The sequence below is a fragment of the Carassius auratus genome, linkage group LG28B (assembly GCF_003368295.1).
Source record: "Carassius auratus strain Wakin linkage group LG28B, ASM336829v1, whole genome shotgun sequence".
NCBI classification, from domain to species: domain Eukaryota; kingdom Metazoa; phylum Chordata; class Actinopteri; order Cypriniformes; family Cyprinidae; genus Carassius; species Carassius auratus.
Genome location: NC_039293.1, coordinates 10,031,210 through 10,057,326, shown reverse-complemented (window position 1 = coordinate 10,057,326; position 26,117 = coordinate 10,031,210). Strand labels below are relative to the sequence as shown.

Below are 26,117 nucleotides of genomic sequence, written 5' to 3'. Positions count from 1 at the left end.
GCACACTGATTTATACTATTTACTTTCATTTGAATGAGAAATGATGAGAAACAGGTGAATAAAGACTGACAGTCAATATTTAATGTTCATAAATGATTATTTCAGGACATGTCAAACATTTTTACTCGTTTATGTGGGTCGTCCCAAGTTTCAATGTGTTTGTCAAACTCAAATCAGATTATCTGTAATTCCTAAAATTCTTGTTTTTTTAGAAAAAAAAAAATTGTTTTATGAACAAAAAATATTAAGTTTGTCTTGTATATTTTTTAATTTGATCAGATAACGTTTTAGTGATCATGTTACAACGTGCCCCTCAGATGTTATAATGTACCCCACCTATGGGGCATGTTGTCACATTTCACTTCACTTTTTTGGGGGTAAATAAAGAAAAACATATATACTGTAATTATGTAATGAAGCAACATATTTGTACTGGACAAGTGTAAAATTACTGAGGATAAATAATTGATTTACACAAACTGAGAAAGTTTGCTCGCTCTCCTCTAGTGTGTACACAGAGTGCTGTGCTTAATAATTTGCTGTGCTTTCATAAGACAAGTCAAGTCACCTTTATTTATATATTTAAACAAAATACATTGCATCAAAGCAACTGAACAACATTCATTAGGAAAACAGTGTGTCAATAATGCAAAATGATAGTTAAAGGCAGTTCTACCAGAAAAACTCGGGAGATAAAATGATGTACGAAGCAAGCATAATTATAAATTTATTTGGCGGAAGGCCCCGTCCATGGTTCGTAATCCGAGGGTAGCGGATCTGCATTTCCTGCCTGAAGACAAAGGCAGGGGCGCAGCCGACCCCCCTGGAAGGTAAGGACAGGACCATCCTGGTGGTGGTGGGGAGGGTGGAGGTTGTTGTCGCGTTGGGATCTTGTCGTGTCGGCATCTGCGAATTCAAACATGTGTAAGTACGATCTTTTTTACCGAAGTATAAAGACGTGATTGGATAATGATAAAGGTAATTAGTGATGAAGTAATTGAGTCTTCCTGGCAGAACTTAGGCTAAAGCTTCCATTTCATGTCACGGTTGGTAAACCGTGATCTCTGGGTTTTGCACTTTGTGGTGAAGTCTGTGTGTTTCGCGTCTACACTGATTAGTTTGTGGGCGTCTCCGTTAATTGTCATCAGCAGCAGCTGTCACTCATTACTCTCTCCCTATATATTGGCTTGTCTCACGTCTTGTGTTTGTGAGAACGTTCTTTCATATCTGGTAACTGTTCTAAGCTTCTGTGTTGTTCTGCGTTGGATGTCCATGTCTTCCCCCGGAACCTCATCCACTCTTCGCACCTCCACAAGCATCACCCCTACCTTCGGCTCGATTCCCCGCAGTTCCTGTGCCATCCTCTCCTGCTGCCAACTCACCATCACCATCCAGATTACTCACCGTCTCCCCACCATCTTGGATTGTCGTCTTCCCAGCATTGTTTTGAACTCTTGTTTGGTTGGTTTTCATTAAATTGTTCAACTCGCACTTGTTTCCAGCTCCTCCTTCACCCAGTCGTCAAAGAACGTTCTCACCTAAAATGGAAGCAGCGAGCACCACCTCTTTAACTGACTTTATTTACCACAGCGTCAATTGCCTGGATAAGCAGCAGGAGAGCATCTCTAACACCGGACGTGCTATCCAAGCGCTGGTGGCACAGGTGTCTGAGCTCACCCAGCAGATCCATCAGCTCACCTCTCCCACTGTGCCCATTGCACTGCCTGCGCCGCCCATCCCCCGGGAGACCCCCCAGGATCACTTCCGGCCAGAGCCGCGACTTCCGGCGCCAGAAAACTACTGCGGTGAGCCAGCTTTCAGCAGAACTTTCCTAAATAAGTGTTCCATGCAATTTGCCTTAAAGCCCCATACCTTCGCCACCGAGGAATCGAAAGTGGCGTTCACGCTAACTCTACTGTCCGGAAAGGCCGCCCTATGGGGGACGGCGGTGTGGAAGAACCAACATCCGTGTTGCGCCTCATTCCACACCCTCTCGGAGAAGATGCGGAGGGTCTTCTATCGAGCCGCGGCCGGCAGGAAAGCCACTCACCAGCTCTCAGACCTACATCAAGGGACCTCCTCGGTCACGGATTACTCCATTCAGTTCCACACCCTGGCGGCCGTGTGCCAGTGGAACGAGTCACAGTCATTGGGAGATCCCAAGGACTATGCTTGTACTGCAGAGGCTCAGGACATACCAACTATTCCTGCCCGTTAAAAGAGCCAGACCGTTAGTAAACATGAGGCTACTGTCGGGTGGGATCTCCGCTGGGAAGTCCTCAACAACATCATCGACTCTCCTTCCGGTGAAACTGCGGTGGGAGAATCACACACGACTGTCATGCCCTTATGGACTCCGGAGGCAAAGGTAATTTCATTGATTCAGTCCTTGCATGTCCCCTGAACAATCATGTCCTGGCTGTGTCCCATCCATGTCACCACACTCAATGGCCAGGAACTGCCTCACGTCACCCACTACACTGAACCCATCACTCTGCTCACTTCTGGCTATCATTGTGAAACCATATCCTTTTTCCTCATGGACTCCCCCGTAGCTCCCATTGTCTTAGGTCACCCCTGGTTAATGAAACATAATCCACGAGTGGATTGGGGTTCCAGCTCAGTCACATTGTGGAGTGAAAGTTGTCATGAGTCTTGTCTGGTTTCTGCTTGTCCTGTTGTCCCTGTCTCTGTCTTTCAGAAGGAGAACATGGTATTGTCAAACCTGCCCGCTTAGTATCTGGACCTGAAGGAGGTGTTCAGTAAGTCCCGTGCTGCTTCTCTTCCTCCGCATCGTCCCTACGACTGTGCCATTGATATATTGCCAGGTAAGTCTCCGCCTAAAGGCAAATTATACTCTCTTTCTATTCCAGAGAGGGAGGCCATGGAGAAATACATTTCTGATTCCTTAGCATCTGGGTTCATCCGCCCTTCCTCTTCTCCATCGGGGGCGGGATTCTTTTTTGTGGGTAAGAAGGATGGTTTTCTGCGACCTTGTATTGATTACCGAGAGCTGAACAACATTACGATAAAGAACACCTATCCATTACCACTCATGTGTCAGCTTTTGAGAGGTAACAGGGAGCATCCGTATTCACAAAATTGGATTTGCGTAATGCTTATCATTTGGTCCGCATCAGGAAGGGGGATGAATGGAAAACCGCCTTTAATACCCCTCGAGGGCATTTTGAATACTTGGTGATGCCGTTCGTGCTCTCCAACTCGCCAGGGGTTTTCCAAGCACTCGTTAATGACGTGTTGAGAGATATGGTAGATCAATTTATATTAGGGATGCGCCGAATCCAGATTTTTGGGGTTCGGCCGAATACCGAATCCACTGTTTAAGATTCGGTCCAATCCGAAACTGAATACCAAATCCTACTCGCATCCTTATTCCATTATCACAGTAAAACACACCAATGAAGTAAAAAACGTCGACTGCAATGTATTTTTCATTTTATTTTATTTTAACTGTAAAAAAAGAAAAAAGAATAGGCAACATTATGCCAGGATGACAAGTGAGAAAAACTTTTTTGAAAATTACCAAGCTTATGCTTACCCAAGTAAACAACCAAAACCTTTCAATAAAAGTGTTTTTCTTTTCTTTTTAAAAATCAGAATATGTTTGGCGACTTAACTGAAATTAATCTAATTGAACATTAACTTAATAAACATGGATAGTAGGCTGTTTAGTTTTCGTTTTTAACAGTAGGACAGGCTACAATTAGAACAGTATCCAAATATTACGAAAAATATTACGTAAGATCACACACATCTCCTGGATAATTAAATTAACGTTAAATTAACAGGTGACAGCCGGTTGCGAGTTTAGGAACGAATGTCTCCAGCAGTACTGAAAAGTCTTTCACTGGGCACAGAGGAAGATTTTTGCCAGCAGTGGAAATCGCTGCTGGTTTGTCTTCCACCACTGAAGTGGATCCTCTCTAAGAGGAATCAAAGCCTCACCGAAAAAAAATGCTTATCTCCACGTCAGCACCCGATGTGTCTGGCTGGCTCTGTATTGCTACGGTATAAATCGTCCCAGTTTCCTGAACAATTTAGTTTAGAGCGAACTGTCGGGCCTTGTTCCTCCTCATATAAACACCTTCACCCAATCAACGGCCGCGTGACGTCGACGAGCGTAGCGCAATCCTAGGGTTCGGTTTGGTGGAAAAAAAAACCCGTCAAAAAGCCCAGTATTCGGCCGAATCCTGGATTCGGTGCATTCCTAGTTTATATATGTTTACCTGTATGACATACTGATTTTTTCTTCATCTCTCCAGGAACACGTTCAACACGTCAGACGAGTGCTCCAGACATTACTTGAGAATGTCTTTTTGTCAAGGCGGAGAAATGCGTATGCAATGTACAGTCTGTTCCCTTCCTAGGGTATATCGTCTCGTCTGAGGGAATATGTATGGACTCTGACAAAGTTAAGGCTGTGATAGATTGGCCATCTCCAGATTCCCGTAAGGCCCTAGAGCGGTTTCTGGGGTTTGCCAATTTCTATCTGCGTTTTATTCGCAATTTCAGCCAACTAGCCTCACCTCTGACAGCCTTGACCTCTCCCAGTACTCCGTTCAGGTGGTCGGACGCAGCTGAGACTGCGTTCACTAACTCAAAAGCTGCTTTGTTTCGGCTCCCATCCTTGTGGCCCCTGACCCCACACAACAGTTCATGGTGGAGGTTGACACATCAGAGGTGGGGGTAGGAGCAGTGTTGTCCCAACGTGCTGTCTCGGACGATAAGGTACATCGTTGCGCTTTTTTTTTTCTCTCCATCGATTATCTCCTGCTGAACGCATTTATGACATTGGAAACAGAGAGTTGTTGGCCGTCAAATTAGCTTTGGAGGAGTGGCGTCACTAGCTGGAAGGCTCAGGGGTAACTTTCATTGTTTGGACCGATCATAAGAATTTAGAATACAGCAGAACTGCCAAAAGACTCAATTCCAGGCAGGCTCGGTGGGCACTTTTTTTCGGTCGCTTTGATTTTACTTTATCGTACCGCCCGGGTTCCAAAAATGTCAAACCCAATTTTTTTTATCACATCTCTTTGATCCCTCCGCCTGCCCGGTGACTCCCGAGTGTATTTTACCTGAGAAAGTAGTGGTCTCAGCACTCGTATGGGAGGTTGAGTCGAAGGTCAAGACTGCCTTAGAAGGGGTAACGTCGCCGTCCGGTTGTCCACCGAACCGTTTAATTGTGCCGGAGGAGTTAAGGTCTGCAGTCATTCAGTGGGGTCACTGTTCTAACATTGCTTGTCATCCAGGGATAAGTCGAACTAATAGGTTAGTTAAACAACGATTCTGGTGGCCACGTATGGCTTGTGACGTCCGTGATTTTGTTTTGGCTTGCTCATTTTTCATAAGTGGTAAGTCATCTAACCGATTTCCTGATGGGCTCCTCCAACCACTGTCTGTCCCTTCGAGACCCTGGTCCCACGTCGCACTAGATTTTGTTACCGCCCTCCCGCCCTCTAATGGCATGACGGTCGTTTTGACCGTAGTGGACCGGTTCTCGAAGGCGGCACATTTCATTCCCTTGCCCAAATTACTGACAGCCAAGGAGACAGTGGTCACTGTCCTAAATCACGTTTTTCGGCTTCATGGACTCCCAGTAGACGTGGTTTCTGACAGGGGATTACAATTTATATCCACATTTTGGAAAGAGTTTTGTAAATTGATAGGAGCATCAGTTAGCTTGTCTTCAGCCCGTTTACTATCACCAAGATCCTTAGTCCGGTGACAGTCCGCCTCAAACTACCTCCAGCGTACAGGAGGATACACCCTGCCTTTCATGTGTCCAAGATTAAACCCGTGTTTTATGCACAGATTAATCCAGCTACTCCGGTTCCCCCACCACCCCGTCTCGTAGATGGGGAACCGACTTATTCGGTTAATCGCATTCTGAAATCGAGATGGAGGGGGCGAGGATTCCAGTACCTGGTGGACTGGGAAGGTTACGGACCGGAGGAGAAGAGTTGAGTACCTGCTAGAGACATATTGGATCACTCCCTTATTGATGATTACAATCAGCAAGTAGGCCCTTCTGGGAACTCCTGGAGGGGTTTCTTAGAGGGGGGGATACTGTCAAGCTTGGTAAACCATGATCTCTGGGTTTTGCACTTTGTGGTGAAGTCTGTGTGTTTCGCATCTACACTGATTAGTTTGTGGGCGTCTCCGTTAATTGTCATCAGCAGCAGCTGTCACTCATCACTCTCTCCCTATATATTGGCTTGTCTCCCGTCTTGTGTTTGTGAGAACGTTCTTTCATGTCTGGTAACTGTTCTAAGCTTCTGTGTTGTTCTGCGTTGGATGTCCCGTGTCTTCCCCCGGAACCTCATCCACTCTTCGCACCTCCACAAGCATCACCACTTGCCTTCGGCTCGATCCCCCGCAGTTCCTGTGCCATCCTCTCCTGCTGCCAACTCACCATCACCATCCGGATTACTCACCGTCTCCCAACCATCTTGGATTGTCGTCTTCCCAGCATTGTTTTGTACTCTTGTTTGTTTGGTTTTCATGAAATTGTTTAGTAGATCATTAAATTGTGTCGAGTAGAGAACTCTCTCTGAGTGATTGGTATTTTACAATAAGAAACTAATTAATCATAAAAAAGACTGTTCCTTCTCTATTATATAACTAACGAATTAAATAATGTTGTCAAATCAGTTCTTAATAAAAGGATTTGTTTGTAAAGATTTTTTGTTCTTGTTAACTGCTTGAAAAGTTGTGTTGAATTTCCATCGTAGAGCAAAGGTATTGTCAAGTTGTGTTTACCACAGACCTCATTTTATTAATTATTTGTAAAATCCCGTTGTAAAAACCCAAAGGAAAACCTCGAGGGAACCAGTGAGAATTACTCTTTATTATTCAGGTTTTGACATCACAACTAAAAATACACTCTATTCTCAGGGAAAGAAAGAATTGAAACCTGTTCTAAACCTTTCATAAATCCATCGTTATATCACTTATATGTTATTGTACTCTTCTACTCACTATTTTATTATCACTTTAGTACAGTTTGTACTACATATTCTTTTAAATGATCACATAACACTTTTAACACTATATTTTTCCTCTATTACACTGCACTGTATCGGTGCATAATGTTTTTCACTGTAATTCAAACATCATTGTAATGAACCTTTACTTTTGCATTGAGCACCCAGTTTGCGTTTGTCTATCATTTAAATTAATAATTTACATTAAAAAAATGAACCTTTTAAATGCAGTATGCAAAGTCCATGCTTAATACAATTTTCAATAAAATTTAAATATTATATTAGAAATGAAGAATGTTGTTCAATTTAGTTTTATCCATATGTGGCAGAGATGGTCAAGTACAGAACAAAGAACAGTAAAATATTTAAGTACTGATCAGCTACTTCTCCTAGAATTCACCGGGAAATTTCTTTAAGCCAATGAAGAAAGCAAGCCATATGGGTTTACAACGACATAATGGTGAGTATATGATGACAGCTTTACTTTTATTCCTGGGTGAATCATCTATTAACATGTTAATACATATTGCCTTGATCCACAGAAGAGGTTTTTAAACAAACAAGCAACCACCGCGTCAAAAAATAAAAATCAGGCCAACATTGTGCTCGGTAATATAGTAATAAGGTTTAGATCTTACCTAGTGTAGATTCGCAGGCTGTTGTCATTCTTGAAGGGGCGCCTGTAGACTGTAGTATCAGAAGTGATGTTGAAATCCTTACATCTAAAGTTACTACTCTGAATCCACTTATTGTGAGTTTCTTCATAAAATACACTCGGGAGTCACCGGGCGGGCGGAGGGATCAAAGAGATGTGAAAAAAAAAAATTGGGTTTGACATCTTTGGAACCCGGGCGGTACGATAAAGTAAAATCAAAGCGACCGAAAAAAAAGTGCCCACCGAGCCTGCCTGGAATTGAGTCTTTTGGCAGTTCTGCTGTATTCTAAATTCTTATGATCGGTCCAAACAATGGAAGTTACCCCTGAGCCTTCCAGCTAGTGACGCCACTCCTCCAAAGCTAATTTGACGGCCAACAACTCTCTGTTTCCAATGTCATAAATGCGTTCAGCAGGAGATAATCGATGGGGAGAAAAAAAAACGCGCAACGATGTACCTTATCGTCCGAGACAGCACGTTGGGACAACACTGCTCCTACCCCCACCTCTGATGCGTCAACCTCCACCATGAACTGCTGTGTGGGGTCAGGGGCCACAAGGATGGGAGCCGAAACGAAGCGGCTTTTGAGTTAGTGAACGCAGTCTCAGCTGTGTCCGACCACCTGAACGGAGTACTGGGAGAGGTCAAGGCTGTCAGAGGTGAGGCTAGTTGGCTGAAATTGCGAATAAAACGCAGATAGAAATTGGCGAACCCCAGAAACCGCTATAGGGCCTTACGGGAATCTGGAGATGGCCAATCTATCACAGCCTTAACTTTGTCAGGGTCCATACGTATTCCCTCGGATGAGACGATATACTCTAGGAAGGGAACAGACTGTACATTGCATACGCATTTCTCCGCCTTGACAAAAAGACATTCTCAAGTAACCTCTGGAGCACTCGTCTGACGTGTTGAACGTGTTCCTTGAGAGATGAAGAAAAAATCAGTATGTCATATAGGTAAACATATATAAACTAGGGATGCACCGAATCCAGGATTCGGCTGAATACTGGGCTTTTTGACGGGGTTCGGTTTCGGCCGAACCTTAGGTTTTTTTTTTCACCGAACCGAACCCTAGGCTTGCGCTACGCTGGTCGACGTCACGCAGCTGTTGATTGGGTGAAGGTGTTTATATGAGGAGGAACAAGGCCCGACAGTTCGCTCTAAACTAAATTGTTCAGGAATCTTGAGCGGCGGGGCGATTTATACCGTAGCAATACAGAGCCAGCCAGACACATCGGGTGCTGACGTGGAGATAAACGTTTTTTTTTGGTGAGCCTTTGATTCCTCTTAGAGAGGATCCACTTCAGTGGTGGAAGACAAACCAGCAGCCATTTCCACTGCTGGCAAAAATGGCAAAAATCTTCCTCTGTGCCCAGTGAAAGACTTTTCAGTACTGATGGGGACATTCGTTCCCACACTCGCAACCAGCTGTCACCTGTTAATGCAGAGCGTCTTGTTTTTTTTTTTAAATGAAACTCATTTCATGTGAAAGATTAGAGGGTTTTACGTTAATTTAATTATTCAGGAGATGTGTGTGATCTTACGTAATATTTTTCGTAATATTTGGATAATGTTCTAATTGTAGCCTATCCTACTGTTATAAACGAAAACTAAACAGCCTACTATCCATGTTTATTGAGTTAATGTTCAATTAGATTAATTTCAGTTAAGTCGCCACACATATTCTGATTTTTAAAAAGAAAAGAAAAACACTTTTATTGAAAGGTTTTGGTTGTTTACTTGGGTAAGCATAAGCTTGGTAATTTTCAAAAAAGTTTTTCTCACTTGTCATCCTGGCATAATGTTGCCTATTCTTTTTTCTTTTTTACAGTTTAAATAAAATAAAATGAAAAATACATTGCAGTCTACGTTTTTTACTTCATTAGTGTGTTTTACTGTGATAATGGAATAAGGATGCGAGTAGGATTCGGTATTCGGTTTCGGATTGGGCCGAATCTTAAACAGTGGATTCGGTATTTGGCTGAACCCCAAAAATCTGGATTCGGCGCATCCCTAATATAAATTGATCTACCATATCTCTCAACACGTCATTAACGAGTGCTTTGAAAACCCCTGGCGAGTTGGAGAGCCCAAACGGCATCACCAAGTATTCAAAATGCCCTCGAGGGGTATTAAAGGCGGTTTTCCATTCATCCCCCTTCCTGATGCGGACCAAATGATAAGCATTACGCAAATACAATTTTGTGAATACGGATGCTCCCTGTTACCTCTCAAAAGCTGACACATGAGTGGTAATGGATAGGTGTTCTTTATCGTAATGTTGTTCAGCTCTCGGTAATCAAAACAAGGTCGCAGAGAACCATCCTTCTTACCCACAAAAAAGAATCCCGCCCCCGCTGGAGAAGAGGAAGGGCGGATGAACCCAGATGCTAAGGAATCAGAAATTTATTTCTCCATGGCCTCCCTCTCTGGAATAGAAAGAGAGTATAATTTGCCTTTCAGGCGGAGACTTACCTGGCACTAAATCTATGGCACAGTCGTAGGGACGATGCGGAGGAAGAGAAGCAGCACGGGACTTACTGAACACCTCCTTCAGGTCCAGATACTCTGCTGGCACGTTTGACAATACCATGTTCTCCTTCTGAAAGACAGAGACAGGGACAACAGGACAAGCAGAAACCAGACAAGACTCATGACAACATTCACTCCACAATGTGACTGAGCTGGAACCCCAATCCACACGTGGATTATGTTTCATTAACCAGGGGTGATCTAAGACAATGGGAGCTACGGGGGAATCCATGAGGAAAAAGGACATGGTTTTACAATGATTGCCAGAAGTCAACAGAGTGATGGGTTCAGTGTAGTGGGTGACGTGAGGCAGTTCCTGGCCATTGAGTGCGGTCACATGGATGGGAAGAAATACAGGCAGGACGGTAATGTTCAGGTGATGTGCAAGGAGTGAGTCGATAAAATTACCTTTGCCTCCTGAGTCCAGAAGGGCTTGACAGTCGTGTGTGATTCTTCCACCGCAGTTTCACCGGAAGGAGAGTCGATGATGTTGTTGAGGACTTCCCAGCGGAGATCCCACCCGATAGTAGCCTCATGTTTACTACCGGGCTGGCTCTTTTACTGGGCAGGAATAGTTGGTATGTCCTGAGCCTCCGCAGTACAAGCATAGTCTTTGGGATCTCAGCCGCTCTCTCTCCCTCCGGGACAGCCGAGCTCTACCCACCTGCATGGGTTCGTGGTCGTCGATGGGACCGACTGCGTTCTCTCGACTCGAGTGGCCCCTTTCCGAAGAGATGGGATGGCGCAAAGGACTGGTCTGTCGACCCATACGATTAATCCGGGCATCAACTCGTAGGGCTAGGTCAATGAGATCGTTGAGTGTGGGGGGCAGCTCGAGGAGGTAGATCTCCTTTTGAACACGGTCTGCCAGGCCATGCAGGAATCGATCCCACTGCGCCGCCTCGCTCCACTGGCACGCGGCCGCCAGGGTGTGGTACTGAATGGAGTAATCCGTGACGGAGGAGATCCCTTGATGTAGGTCTGAGAGCTGGTGAGCCGCTTCTCCGAGAGGGTGTGGAACGAGGCGCAACACGGATGTTGGTTCTTCCACACCACCGTCCCCCATAGGGCGGCTTTCCGGACAGTAGAGTTAGCGTGAGCGCCACTGAAGGTGCGGGGCTGTAAGGCAAAGTGCATGGAACACTTATTTAGGAAAGTTCTGCAGAAACCTGGCTCACCGGAGTAGTTTTCTGGTGCCGGAAGTCACGGCTCTGGCCGGAAGTGATCCTGGGGGGTCTCCCGGGGGACGGGTGGCGCAAGCGGTGCGATGGGCGCAGTAGGAGAGGTGAACTGATGGATCTGCTGGGTGAGCTTGGACACCTGTGCCACCAGAGCTTGGATAGCTGCTGATCCCTGCTGTTGACGCTGTGGTGAATAAAGTCAGTTAAAGAGGTGGTGCTCGCTGCTTCCATTTTGGGTGAGAACGTTCTTTGACGACTGGGTGAAGGAGGAGCTGGAAACAAGTGCGAGTTAAACAATTTAATGAAAACCAAACAAACAAACAAGAGTACAAAACAATGCTGGGAAGACGACAATCCAAGATGGTGGGGAGACAGGCCCTGTGTGCTTTATCTCTCAGTTCATCTGATCAGGCATCTAATCTTTGGTGATCGCTCCAGACTACTCGCCAGTTCATTGATGTAGATGTTAAATAATGTTGGGCTTAAGCATTAGCCCTGTCTCACACCACGCTCTTGGGAAAGATTCCTTGTACGTTTGGTGCCAATTTTTATGTACATTGATTTGATAAGGTCATAGGTTTTACCTCCTATGCCACTTTGAATAAGTTTGTAAAATAGTCCTTGGAGCCAAATTCTCTCTCTCTCTCTTTCTCTCTCACTCATTCTAAAAGTTGTAGATCACATTCAGTAAGTCAATCTGGACACTAGTGTTTACTACAACAAACAATCTGTGTAAAGTGTAGCTTGTAATTGTCTAAATAGCGATAAAGCTGTGAAAGTTTCTTCTTCTTCTTGTGTTTATTGGCGCTTGGCAAACCATATTTTTAGGGTGCATTACTGCCACCAACTGAGCTGGAGTGTGGAACAGCAGTGAGGAAGGACTCTTACTAGCAAAATCTTTATGTAAATATAAAAGTAAAAAATAAATATATGAGTAAATTAATTCATTAATACAAAAAACCTTCATACAAATAAACAGAAACATGATTTAAAAAACAAATAATTATAACTAAATACATAGTGTCCAGATTCTGCCTGTCTGTTCTGGCGCCGTTACAGGATGGCTGCCTCCGTGATGTGCTCTGCATATGTTTTTGTGTTTTTGTTTGTTTGTCCTGTCTTTAGTTATATTCCTGCCATCAGTTTCACAAGGGATGAACTGCTGAACATTCAGCAGAACGCACCACAAGATGTTTTTCCAGATTTCAATTATTCAGACGTTTTAGTGAACGTTGTTATCGGAGGAGCAGCGGCGCTGATCAAACGCTTCAGGACGCGCAGACGGGGGAAGCGAGCGGGAGCGCCCGTCAGACTCAGGAAGCGCGGATTTCGAACGCCGTTGCCTAGCATCCATCTGGCAAATCTCCGCTCTCTACCCAACAAAACGGACGAACTCCTTCTGCTTTCTCGGACAAATAAGGATTTCACACACTCTGCTGCGCTGTGTTTCACGGAAACCTGGCTGAATGACACCATACCTGACAGCGCGCTCCATCTGCCGGACTTTCAGCTGTTTAGAGCGGATCGCGACGCAGAATCAGCGGGGAAATCGCGTGGCGGCGGGACATGCTTTTACATCAATGAACGGTGGTGTACAGATGTAACTGTGTTAAAGAAGACGTGCTGCTCAAATCTCGAAACACTCTTCATTAACTGCAAGCCGTTCTATTCGCCGCGGGAGTTTCACTCGTTCATTCTGGTCAGTGTTTACATTCCTCCGCAGGTGCATGTGAGCTCAGCTTTACAGGAACTCGCTGATCAGATCACAGACACAGAACAACAACACCCGGACTCTGTTTTAATAATTCTTGGGGACTTTAATAAAGCCAATCTCTCCCATGAACTGCCAAAATACAGACAGCATGTTACATGTCCCACAAGAGACAGTAATATATTGGATCACTATTACACCACAATAAAGGATGCATATCACTCTGTTCCACGAACGGCTTTGGGACGTTCTGATCACCTTCTGGTTCATCTTATACCGTCCTACAGGCAGAAACTAAAAGCAGCTAAACCTGTATCAAGGAATGTAAGAAGATGGACTAATGAAGCAGAGCAGGATTTACAATCTTGTTTTGACCTCACTGATTGGAGTGTTTTTGAAGCTGCTGCCACCGATCTGGATGAACTCACAGAGACCGTAACATCATATATCAGTTTCTGTGAGGATATGTGTATTCCTACAAAGACTCAACTAATTTACAACAATGACAAACCGTGGTTCACTGCAAAACTCAGTCAGGCCAAAGAAGATGCTTACGTGAAGGGGGACAATGTCTTGTATAAACAGGCTAAATACACACTGGAAAAGGAGATCAAAGTGGCAAAGATGAATTATTCTGAAAAAATAAGGAATCCGTTCACTTCCAACGACTCCGCATCAGTGTGGAAAAGTCTAAAAGAGATTACCAACTACAAGACACCACTCCCCAGCACTGTAGAGAATCAACGACTAGCAGACGATCTGAACGAGTTTTACTGCAGGTTTGAAAGAACACCCATCACCTGCCCTGAATGCCTCCCCACACAACCATTCACACCATTCACAACTCCTACAACCAGCTCTGAATGCCTCTCCAAACAACCGTTCACACCACTTACAACTCCTGGAACCCGCCCTGAACACATCTCCAATCAAGCACTCTCACCATTCACACCTCCTGCATCCCCCCTCTCCCCCACACCTGCAATTCAGATCAGCTAGGATGCAGTGCGCCAGGTCTTCCGGAAGCAGAAAAGGAAAAAAGCACCAGGCCCAGATTGTGTTACACCAGCCTGTCTGAAATCCTGTGCTGACCAGCTGACCCCCATCTTCACACAGATCTTCAACAGATCACTGGAGCTGTGCGAAGTCCCTTCATGCTTCAAACGCTCCACCATCATCCCCATCCCTAAGAAACACAAAATTACAGGACTAAATTACTACAGTTCTGTGGCTCTAACGTCTGTAGTCATGAAGTCATTTGAAAAACTGGTGCTGGCCCACCTGAAGGACATCACTGGGCCCTTGCTGGATCCTCTTCAGTTTGCCTACAGAGCAAACAGGTCTGTGGATGATGCAGTAAACATTAGACTGCATTATGTTCTGCAACACCTAGACAGACCGGGGACTTATGTGAGGATCCTGTTTGTGGACTTCAGCTTGGCCTTCAACACGATCATCCCAAACCTCCTCCTGCCCAAACTAAATCAGCTCTCCGTGCCCACCTCCGTCTGTCAGTGGATCAACAGCTTCCTGACAGACAGGCAGCAGCTAGTGAGGTTGGGAAAATACACATCCAGCACCCGTACAATCAGCACCGAGCTCCCCAGGGCTGCGTTCTCTCCCCACTGCTCTTCTCCCTGTACACTAATGATTGCACATCTAAGGACCCCTCTGTCAAGCTCCTGAAGTTTGCAGATGACACCACACTCATCGGCCTCATTCAGGACGGTGACGAGTCTGCTTACAGACAGGAGGTAAAAGAGCTGGCTGTCTGGTGCACTCTCAACAACCTGGAGCTTAACACGCTCAAAACAGTGGAGATGATCGTGGACTTCAGGAGAAACCCCCCTGCACTCCCCCCACTCACCATCATGAACAGCCCAGTGACTGCAGTGGAGTCATTCAGGTTCCTGGGCACCACTATCTCTCAGGACCTGAAGTGGGACATTCACATTGACTCCATTGTAAAAAAGGCCCAGCAGAGGTTGTACTTTCTCCGCCAGCTGAGGAAGTTTAACCTGCCACAGGAGCTGCTGAAACAGTTCTACTCCACCATCATTGAATCCATCCTCTGCACTTCAGTAACTGTCTGGTTCAGCTCAGCTTCTAAATCTGACCTCAGAAGACTACAGAGGGTAGTCCGGACTGCTGAGCGAATCATCGGTACAACCCTCCCTTCTATTCAAGAACTGTACTTATCCAGAGTGAGAAAAAGGGCTGTCAAAATCACTCTGGACCCCTCACATCCAGCACATTCCCTCTTTGAACTGTTGCCATCTGGTCAACGCTACAGAGCACTGAGCACCAGAACGACCGGACACAGAAACAGTTTCTTCCCTCAGGCAATCCATCTTATGAACAGCTGATAATAACTGCGAACACACTACACTTTATATTTATATACACACACACTTTATTTATCTAACACACATACTTAGTATACACTTAAATTTTGCACATAATATACATGTACATACATAACTGCATTTTGTAATATACCTGCCTACAATTGTCAATTTGTATATTGTCATTCACTATCTACTTATTTGTATTTTTTATTCTTTAATTATGTGTTTTATGTTCTGTCGCTGTCATTCTGTTGCACTGCGGAGCTTCTGTCACGAAAACAAATTCCTCGTATGTGTAAACATACCTGGCAATAAAGCTCATTCTGATTCTGATTCTGATTCTGATAAATAACCCTCTTATTACTTAATTTTATTCTCAAACATAATCTTGTTGTTTTAATAACTTTAAAGAGGTGTGTGAACTTGCAAGCACGATGTCAGACACTGTAATATGCTCTGGTCCCCTCCCTGCTTACCGTGGTGACGAGATGCATAGCAGATTGTCATCACTCAATGGCTGGATGTCTAAGTGGTGCCCACAGCATAACATAGGTTTCATAGACAATTGGACGAGCTTTTGGGGCAGACCTGACCTGTTGAAAAGAGATGGTCTTCATCCCTCCTAGGGTGGCGCCACTCTTCTCTCTAGAAATATGGCACATAGTCTTAGTGTTTATACTTGACTAACTGGGGCCCAGGTCAGGAAGCAGACAGACTGGCTAAACCGACCGTCTGCTAGCTTCCTCCCGTCACAGAGGTCAGTTAATTCTCAGCACATAGAGACTCTTTCAACTAGATATCACACTATAGAGACTGTGTCTGTTCCCCGAACTAGAAAATACAAAAAACGTCCAAACCAATGTTAGAGTAACAATTTAATTGAGGTTCAACAAATAAAAAACAAATGCAATATGGATAAACAAATGATAAAGATTGGCTTATTGAATATCAGATCCATTTCTACGAAAACACTTTTGTAAATAATATGATCACTGATCATAATATAGATGTGCTCTGTTTGACAGAAACCTGGCTAAAACCTGATGATTACATTATTTTAAATGAGTCCACCCCCCAAGATTACTGTTATAAACACAAGCCACGTCTAAAAGGCAAAGGGGGAGGTGTTGCTTCAATTTATAACAACGTTTTCAGGATTTCTCAGAGGGCAGGCTTCAAGTATAACTCATTTGAAGTAATGGTGCTACATATAACATTATCCAGAGAAACAAATGTTAATGTTACCCTTGGGAGATATCATCAGGAAACATGGTGTTAGCTTTCACTGTTATGCTGATGATACTCAGCTCTATATTTCTTCGCGGCCCGGTGAAACACACCAATTTGAAAAACTAATGGAATGCATAGTCGATATAAAAAATTGGATGACGAGTAATTTCTTACTGCAAAATTCAGAAAAAACAGAGGTGTTAATCATAGGGCCTAAAAACTCTACTTGTAATAACCTAGAACACTGTCTAAGACTTGATGGTTGCTCTGTCAATTTTTCGTCATCAGTTAGGAACCTAGGTGTGCTATTTGATCGCAATCTTTCCTTAGAAAGCCACGTTTCTAGCATTTGTATTTTTCCATCTCAAAAATATATCTAAATTATGGCCTATGCTCTCAATGTCAAATGCAGAAATGTTAATCCATGCATTTATGACCTCAAGGTTAGACTATTGTAATGCTTTATTGGGTGGTTGTTCTGCACGCTTAGTAAACAAACTACAGCTAGTCCAAAATGCAGCAGCAAGAGTTCTTACTAGAACCAGGAAGTATGACCATATTAGCCCGGTCCTGTCCACACTGCACTGGCTCCCTATCGAACATCGTATAGATTTTTAAATATTGCTTATTACTTATAAAGCCCTGAATGGTTTAGCAACTTTTACATTATATTCCTCTACGTCCGCTACGTTCTCAAAACTCAGGCAATTTGATAATACCTAGAATATCAAAATCAACTGCGGGCGGCAGATCCTTTTCCTATTTGGCGCCTAAACTCTGGAATAACCTACCTAACATTGTTCGGGAGGCAGACACACTATTGCAGTTTAAATCTAGATTAAAGACCCATTTCTTTAACCTGGCTTACACTGACATACTAATATGCTTTGTAACGGACAAAAATGTTACTTTGTTTCTCATTAGACTACTGTGTGTTTCTCTCCACTTTTCTTGGTGGTTTGCGTAGGTAATGTATTTGGGTTACATGTAGTACCTCTAGGAGCAGATTGAGGGTGCTATTGCCTGGAGGTGACCGGATATATAAGCCTGTTCACCATAGAGTAAGTCAGTTTGCAAATTAACAATGACAAGGATATCCCCAAGAACATTATTGCACAGCAATATATAGATCAAAGCTATACATCGTGGTTGCACATATACACAGATGGTTCTAAAGGTCCTGCCTCTGGAAGAACTGCTTCTGCAGTGCATATCCCTAAATTTCAATGTGATATCAGCAAAAGATTAACTGATAATGTATCGGTGTATACAGCAGAACTTATTGCCATTCTGGTAGCACTTCATTGGGTGGAGGATGTAAAACCTAGGTTAGCAGTCATCTGTTCTGATTCTTATGCAGCACTTTCAAGCCTTGCAAGTGGAGTAAAATCAACTAGGCAAGATATTATTTATGATATTCTAGCAAGTTTATTGAGAAATAGTAATACTAGTCTTATTATGTTTCTGTGGGTCCCTGCTCATGTGGGAGTAGAGGCTAATGAAGTGGCTGACAAACTAGCTAAGCAAGCTTTAAATCATGCAGATGTTGACATACAAGTGGCTCTTAGTAAAAAAGAGGTTCAGGCTAAAGTGAAAGAAGTCACTCATAGTAAATGGCAAGAAGCATGGGATGTTGATAGCAAGGGCAGACATCTTAATAGCATCCAACAACTTGTAGGAAATGGAAGAAGTGTATATAAGAACAGGAAGGAAGATATTATAATTTCACGTCTTAGAATTGGACATTCTGGACTAAATTATTCCCTTTTTAAAATAGGAAAGCACGCAACAGGTAAATGTAGAAATTGTGATGAATCAGACACAATAGAGCATATTTTATTTTCATGTCAACAGTACGAAAATGAAAGAATATTGCTTATTCAAGAAATGGAAAAATTGGACATTAACACTTACAATATACAAAGCTTTTTGGAATGTAATTTTGAGCAATGGAAGAGGTATAGAGCCATTATTAAATTTATTAAAGACATAGGGTTATACGGGATAATTTAGTTTTTTTTTTTTTTTTTTTCATTTCCTTGCTTGTCTGAGCTCCACACTCCAGTTTGGTAGGTGGCGGTAATGCACCATGAGCTGGTTTGCCAACCGCCATAAAAATTCAGAAGAAGAAGAAGTAAGTCAGTTGACGGTGGCAGTTTGCGGGCGGCGGTGAACAGTGTTGAAGAGGAAAGTTTTTGTTTCAAAGTATTTTCTGTTTCAATACGTTTCTATAGTTTGTTTTTGTAGCGGGTTCATGGCATAATCTGATTTGTGACTGGATCAAAATGGCAAATTATAGTGGATTTTCTGAAGATGAAGATATGCAGATGGGTTGGGAAAAGAGTACGAGTAGGAAAGGAGGAGGGAGAAAAGAGTATAGGAGTAGTCAGATGACAAATAAAAGAGCGTTAGAAGAGGAGGAAGAGAATCGAGAGGGGAGGAAAAAGATTATGATGGATGAATTTAAGATCATTCTTAAATTTAAAGTGGGGAATGAAATTTCATCAGTTAGCCCAATCACTCTGACAACTGGATTGAAGAAAGCAATTGGGGAAATAGAAATGGCGAAGGTGTTACGTGATGGGAGTCTATTGGTGAAATGCAAAAATGCTGAGCAGAAAAATAAAACTATGAAATTGCAAACACTATGTAAAAAAGAAATAGTGGAGAAAAGAATAATTGGTGAGAAAAGAGGAACTAAGGGAGTGATAACAGGAATCCCCATAGAAGAGAATCTGGAAGAACTAAGAAAAGTGATTAAAGGAGGAATGATCACAGAAATCACTCGAATGCAGGCTTTCAGAAATGGAGAAAAAACTGATAATGAATCTGTACTGCTACAGTTTAAAGATGAGGTGCTTCCTATGAAAGTGATGGTAGGATATATGAGCTTTAACGTTAGAGAATATATACCTCCTCCTTTAAGATGTTACAAATGTCAGCGGTATGGACATACTGCACATGTATGTAAAGGGAAGCAGAGATGTGGAAGATGTGGAGGAGATCATGCATATGGAGAATGTGGGAGTAATGTTACTATAAAGTGTTGTAACTGTGGAGGAAACCATACTGCAGCGTACGGGGGATGTGAAGTCCGGAAAAAGGCAGTAGAGGTTCAAAAAGTAAAATCAAATCAGAAAATAACATATGCAGAAGTTGTGAAAATATGTAATAAGGAAAGAGGAATAGAAGAAATTGATATGACTAAAGAAGGAACGAGGTCAGGGCAGGAAAACACAGGAATAGTAATGGATAGGATAGTGCTGTTCTTAGCATATGTCATAAATTGCTCAGAACAAGTAAAAACAAAAACAGAGAAAATTAAAATCACAGTCAAGGCAGCAGCTAAGTTCCTTAACATGAAAGATTTGTCATGGGAAAAGATACACGCTGACCTTAACCAGGGAGAAGGGAACGCAGATACAGCTTCTCAAAGCATAACTTAATGTTGGTAGTCCAATGGAATGCAAGAAGTTTGTTAGCAAATGGATATGAGTTTAAGGGATATATTGATAAATTAAGGAAGAAACCAGAAATCATATGCATTCAGGAAACATGGCTTAAACCTAATCTGGATTTCATTATTAAAGGTTATAATACCATACGTGAAGATAGAAGAAATGGAATTGGGGGAGGGTGTGCAATATTCATTAAAGAGGGTATAGTATATAGGAGGTTAAAAACAATACAAGAATTAGAGGTAATAGTTATAGAAATATGGAACAAGAAAGAAAAAATTAAAGTGATTAACTTCTATAACCCATGTAAAAAACTAGAGAGAGTTCAACTAGAATTAATACTGGAAGAGTGGAGAGGGAAAATTATTTGGTGTGGGGATTTTAACTCACATAGTAAGGTATGGGGTGAAAAAGAAGATTTGAATGGAGAAATTTTAGAAGAGATAATGGATGAAAAGGAATTAGTATGTCTAAATGATGGATCTGGAACAAGGATACATTTAAATAAGGGTACAGAAACTGCAATAGATCTTATGTTGGTGTCCCAGGCTTTGGTAGGGTTAAGTAGTTGGGAAGTAAATAAGGAAAGCACTATAGGGAGTGATCATTACCCTATATTTACAGAAATTGGAATAGAAAAGGAAATGGAAATGGAAGAGAGAGTAAGCAGGTGGAAATTTGAAGAAGCGGATTGGAACAAGTTTAGAATATTGTCCGAAGGAAAATTAAAGGAGGTTAGTATTAATCAAGGAATTGAAGATTTGAATGAAGAAATAAGTAGTAGTATTTTAGTTGCAGCAAAAGAGTCGATACCAAAAAGAGGAGGCAGTAAAAGAAAGAAAATAGTTCCGTGGTGGACGGAAGAATGCACAAAGGTAATTAAAGAAAGAAATAAGACATTTAAAATCCTGAAAAGAACACATAACTTTCAGAATTTAACTGAATATAAGAGGAAAGAGGCTGTAGTAAGGAAGACAATAAAGAGAGTTAAGAAAAACTTCTGGGGGAAGTATTGTGAATCTCTAGGAAGAAGCACACCATTAGATAGGGTATGGGGTATGATTAAGAGAATGTCAGGAAATAAAAGAGAGTATGGTTATCCTATAATGAAAGAAGGAGAGGAAATAATAGTAGAGAGCAAAGGTAAAGCAGAGTTACTTGCGAGGACATTTGTTAAAATACATAGTAATGGTAATTTGAGTAATGAGGAAAAGTTACAGAGGGAGAATACAATAAGAGATAGTGTCAAAGTAAGACTTATAGTAAGGATGATGGGGACAATGAAAGTACCATAAATGTGATGTTTACAATGGGTGAAATGAATAATGTCTTAAAAAAGTTGGGAAATACAACGCCAGGGAATGACCAAATAAGTTATTGTATGATTAAAAAGTTAAGTTATGAAAGTAAAGAAATGTTACTAAAGTTGTATAATAAGGTTTGGGAAGTGGGTTGTTTGCCAAAACAGTGGAAAGAATCAGTTATTGTCCCCATATGTAAACCAGGTAAGGATCCGAGTTTGGCAGATAGTTATAGACCGATTGCTCTGACATCACAGGTGGGAAAAATTATGGAAAAAATGATAAATGAAAGATTAAAGTATTATTTGGAGACAAAGGAACTAATAAAGGATTACCAGAGTGGATTTAGAAAGGGACGAAGCACAATAGATCCAGCTATATGTTTAGAGAGTGAAATTAGAAAAGCCCAAATTAATAAAGAAAGTATAGTATCTGTATTTTTTGATGTAGAAAAGGCATACGATATGTTGTGGAAACAAGGATAAATGATTAAGATTTTTCAGTTGGGGATAAGAGGGAGAATGTATAGTTGGATCAAAAACTTTTTAACGGATAGGTGGATCGCAGTAAGAATAGGGAAACAATTGAGTACAAAGTATTTAGTGGAAAATGGAACTCCTCAAGGGAGTATAGTTAGTCCAGTTTTGTTCTCAATTATGATAAATGAAGTGTTTAGTAGAGTGGATAGATCTATAAGTGTTTCCTTATTTGCAGATGACGGAGTTATGTGGAAAAAGGGAAGAAATGTAGAATATATAGTGAGGAAGATGCAAGAGGCAATTGGAAGAGTAGAGTGTTGGGGAAGGGAATGGGGTTTTAGGTTTTCTGTAGCAAAGACCAAAGTAGTTTGTTTTTCACAAAGGAAAAATCAAGAACAGATTCAACTTAAACTTTATGACAAAAATCTAGAGAAAGTGGATTGTTTTAAATATCTCGGGATATGGTTTGACAAAAAGCTAAAATGGAAAATACATATTGAGAATGTTGCTAAAAAATGTAAAAGAATACTAAATGTAGTAAGATGTCTGAGAGGTAGAGAGTGGGGAGCAAGTAGGACTTCATTGAAAGCAGTATATATTGGTTTAATTAGGTCAGTTATTGATTATGGATGTACAATTTACCAGTCTGCATCAAGAACATTATTAAAAAGGTTGGATGTGATTCAAAGTCAGGCGTTGAGACGCTGTTGTGGTGCTTTTAAAACAACTCCAGTAGCAGCATTACAAGTAGAGATGAATGAGATGCCTTTGGATATTAGAAGAAATCAGATAGCATTAACGTATTGGGCAAATCTAAAAGGGCATAAAGAAAGTCATCCGACTCAGAAGGTTTTACAACCTTGTCAAGAAAAAGAAAGACGATTGAGTGAGAGCTTTGGTTGGGTAATAGGTGATGCAGTCAATGAGATAGGGATAGGAGATATGACGATAAGCCCCATTGTGCCTTTATCCAATGTTCCCCCTTGGCTATTAGGGGAATTAGAGGTAGATATGAACCTTTTAGAGTTTAAAAAACAGAGTAGTATTGACAGGAGTCAAGTTAGTAGATACCTAGGGGAGAAGTATTCTATGTTTATTAAGATATATACAGATGCATCAAAAACAGATGATAATCGAGTAGGAGCTGCGTTTATTATACCAGAATTAAATGTTATGTTAAACAAGAGAGTAAATGATAAATTGTCAGTGTTTACAGGAGAAATGTTGGCCATTCTCTTAGCACTTGAGTGGGTACAAAATAGTAAAACAAGGAAAGTGTTGATTGGATCAGATTCAAGCAGTGCATTAAATAGTTTTAAGAACATGCAGTCGGACGTGAGACAGGACATTATGTTGGAAATAGCCCAAACTGTTTACAGAATTAAAAGAATAGGAGTAATAGTAAAATTCATATGGATTCCAGCTCATATAGGGTTAGACGGAAATGAGTTGGCAGACAAATATGCAAAAAATGCAACCAAAAAAACAGAGATAGATATGGTAATAAATTATAGTAAGGCGGAGGTTAAAAGTATAATCAAAGAAGAAATGATGAAGAAGTGGCAGGAAAAGTGGAATATGGAAACAAAAGCGAGAATGTACTACAATATCCAGAAGCAGGTAGGAGGAATGAGAGAAAATAATAGGAATAAAAGAGAAGAGGACATTATATCGAGAATGAGATTTGGACATACTGGTTTAAATAGTACGCTTAAAATAATAGGGAAACATGAAAGTGGGATGTGTGAGGTCTGTAATATTAGTGAAACCATAGAACATGTAATTATTAATTGTGATAGGTATAAGGAGGAAAGGTTGAGGCTGAATGAAAGGTTAAGTAAAGAAAAAATTAGATTTGAAATGAATGAAATTTTACAACTAAATTCAGGGCATGTGGGGTATAGTGCAATATTTGAGTATTTGAATAAAACAGGGCTCATTAGGAAGATATGAATTTAGTTGTCTTAAAATATTGGAGTTAATAATATGTGAATGGTAAGGTATTAAAATTAATATTTTATTAGATATTAGATATTTATGATTTTATTTTATTTTTTGTATTTATATATTTATGTATTTATCTATTTCTTTATTTAAAGAGTAGTGAGTGAAGGCTATTAGGATCCACACTCCATTTCAGAAGGTGGCGGTAATGCACACTTAAAAGTTGTTTGCCAACCGCCAATTTAAAAAAGAAGAAGAAGTAAGTCAGTTCATTTGGTAGAGGGAAACCATTTGGTTGAACTCATGCTACTGGCTTCCTCTATGAAAGTCCTTGGTTGAGAACTCTTTGAGTTTCCGCTCAGCTGTGAGTATGGTTTGGTTTAATTATCTTACAACATCTGTACAATGTAGTTACTGATGTCAGCCATCTGCTTTCTTTTTAGAAAGGACTTTATTTAGTCTGTCTACACTTGTCTGTCCTACAAATGATTGCTTTCTTCGGGTGTAATTGAATGGATGCATCTTAATTCAACTCTGGGTTCATCCAATGCCAACAACACTAGGGGATATAGGAAAACATTGCATCGCACTCAAATAACTTTGTGGACTATCACTCATCAATTCTCTTACTTCAACTCTACATGGAATGATAAGTTTATTTCATATCACTGACTGAGTTAGAAGACGAAGTGTGTTTAAATTGACTTTGGTTTATTTGTTGGTTTTTGTGCCTGTATGAACATGTACACTGGTGGGAAGAATAAATTAAGATACAAAGATCATTTGTGTTGTGAAGAGTCTTTTAATCAGTACATGTTAAAAATCTGTTGTACCCCTCAGAGTAACAGCTTTAAAGAAATTAGGTGTTACAGCTTTTAATATCCAAATCCATTAAAGGATTTTTAGGCTGCATTAATTAGGGGAACCGGAACCGGAAACACTTCACATAACACTGTACTTTCTACATCATTAGAAGAATGGCATCTACGCTAATATTAGTCTGTTTCTCTCTTGTTCCGAGGTCACCGTGGCCACCAGATCCAGTCTGTGTCCAGATCAGAGGGTCACTGCAGTCACCCGGATCCAGTACGTATCCAGACCAGATGGTGGATCAGCACCTAGAAAGGACCTCTACATCCCTGAAAGACAGCGGAGACCAGGACAACTAGAGCCCCAGATACAGATCCCCTGTAAAGACCTTGTCTCAGAGGAACACCAGGACAAGACCACAGGAAACAGATGATTCTTCTGCACAATCTGACTTTGCTGCAGTCTGGAATTGAACTACTGGTTTCGTCTGGTCAGAGGAGAACTGACCCCCCAACTGAGCCTGGTTTCTCCCAAGGTTTTTTTCTCCATTCTGTCACCGATGGAGTTTCGGTTCCTTGCCGCTGTCGCCTCTGGCTTGCTTAGTTGGGGTTACTTCATCTACAGCGATATCATTGACTTGATTGCAAATAAATGCACAGACACTATTTAAACTGAACAGAGATGACATCACTGAATTCAATGATGAACTGCCTTTAACTATCATTTTGCATTATTGACACACTGTTTTCCAAATGAATCTTGTTCAGTTGCTTTGACGCAATGTATTTTGTTTAAAGCGCTATATAAATAAAGGTGATTGATTGATAAATAACTATTTTTTTTTTAATTTCCTTCATGCAGAGAGTGCATTTAGCACAACCCTTTTTTTCAATTTTCTGAAAAAAGGCAGACAGTATGAATGTGTGTTTGACTGCATGGACCTTGATTGTAGTTTCACGTTTCAGCCCAATTCCAACTGCATTTACAGCCTCTATCCATCTGTTGCACAAGAAGTGCCTCACTTTCCTCAATTTCCCTCATTCTGCAAATGAATACGGAGTTATTTTTGCAAAACTATATCATAACGGAGTTCAAATAGTCCACTCTGCTCCTTTCCACAATGTCTTGTTTATATGCTGCAATATTTCTCGCCCACTCTGGGGTTGCCATAAAATGTAGAATGTTATGGGTCCATCTTCAGCAGTCTATTTGTGTCAATATTACCTGATAAAAAAGGACCTCCTTAAAAATAGCAAAACCAGCTGGTGATCACCTAAGCCCACTCAACAGTTCCTTGAAATTGGAACTAGGATTAAATTGTATAGTTTGTATATAAACACTGATGTCTACAGAAGCAATCAAAATAGAGAAAAGCACCTTTTGAAAGTAACATGGAGCATGAAATAACAATTATATCGATTGCATTGTTACACCGCCAGGTGGCGACAAGTGACTTAAATG

General features: G+C 41.5%; 1 long non-coding RNA gene across 1 annotated transcript; it reads left to right on the top strand.

Moving 5' to 3' along the window:
• The first annotated feature begins 23,990 nt into the window (after window positions 1-23,990).
• LOC113067509 (uncharacterized) lies at window positions 23,991-24,628 on the top strand. The gene is made up of 2 exons (XR_003279389.1): window positions 23,991-24,210; window positions 24,290-24,628. It is a non-coding gene; the product is annotated as an uncharacterized LOC113067509 (long non-coding RNA).
• Window positions 24,629-26,117: the final 1,489 nt, after the last annotated feature.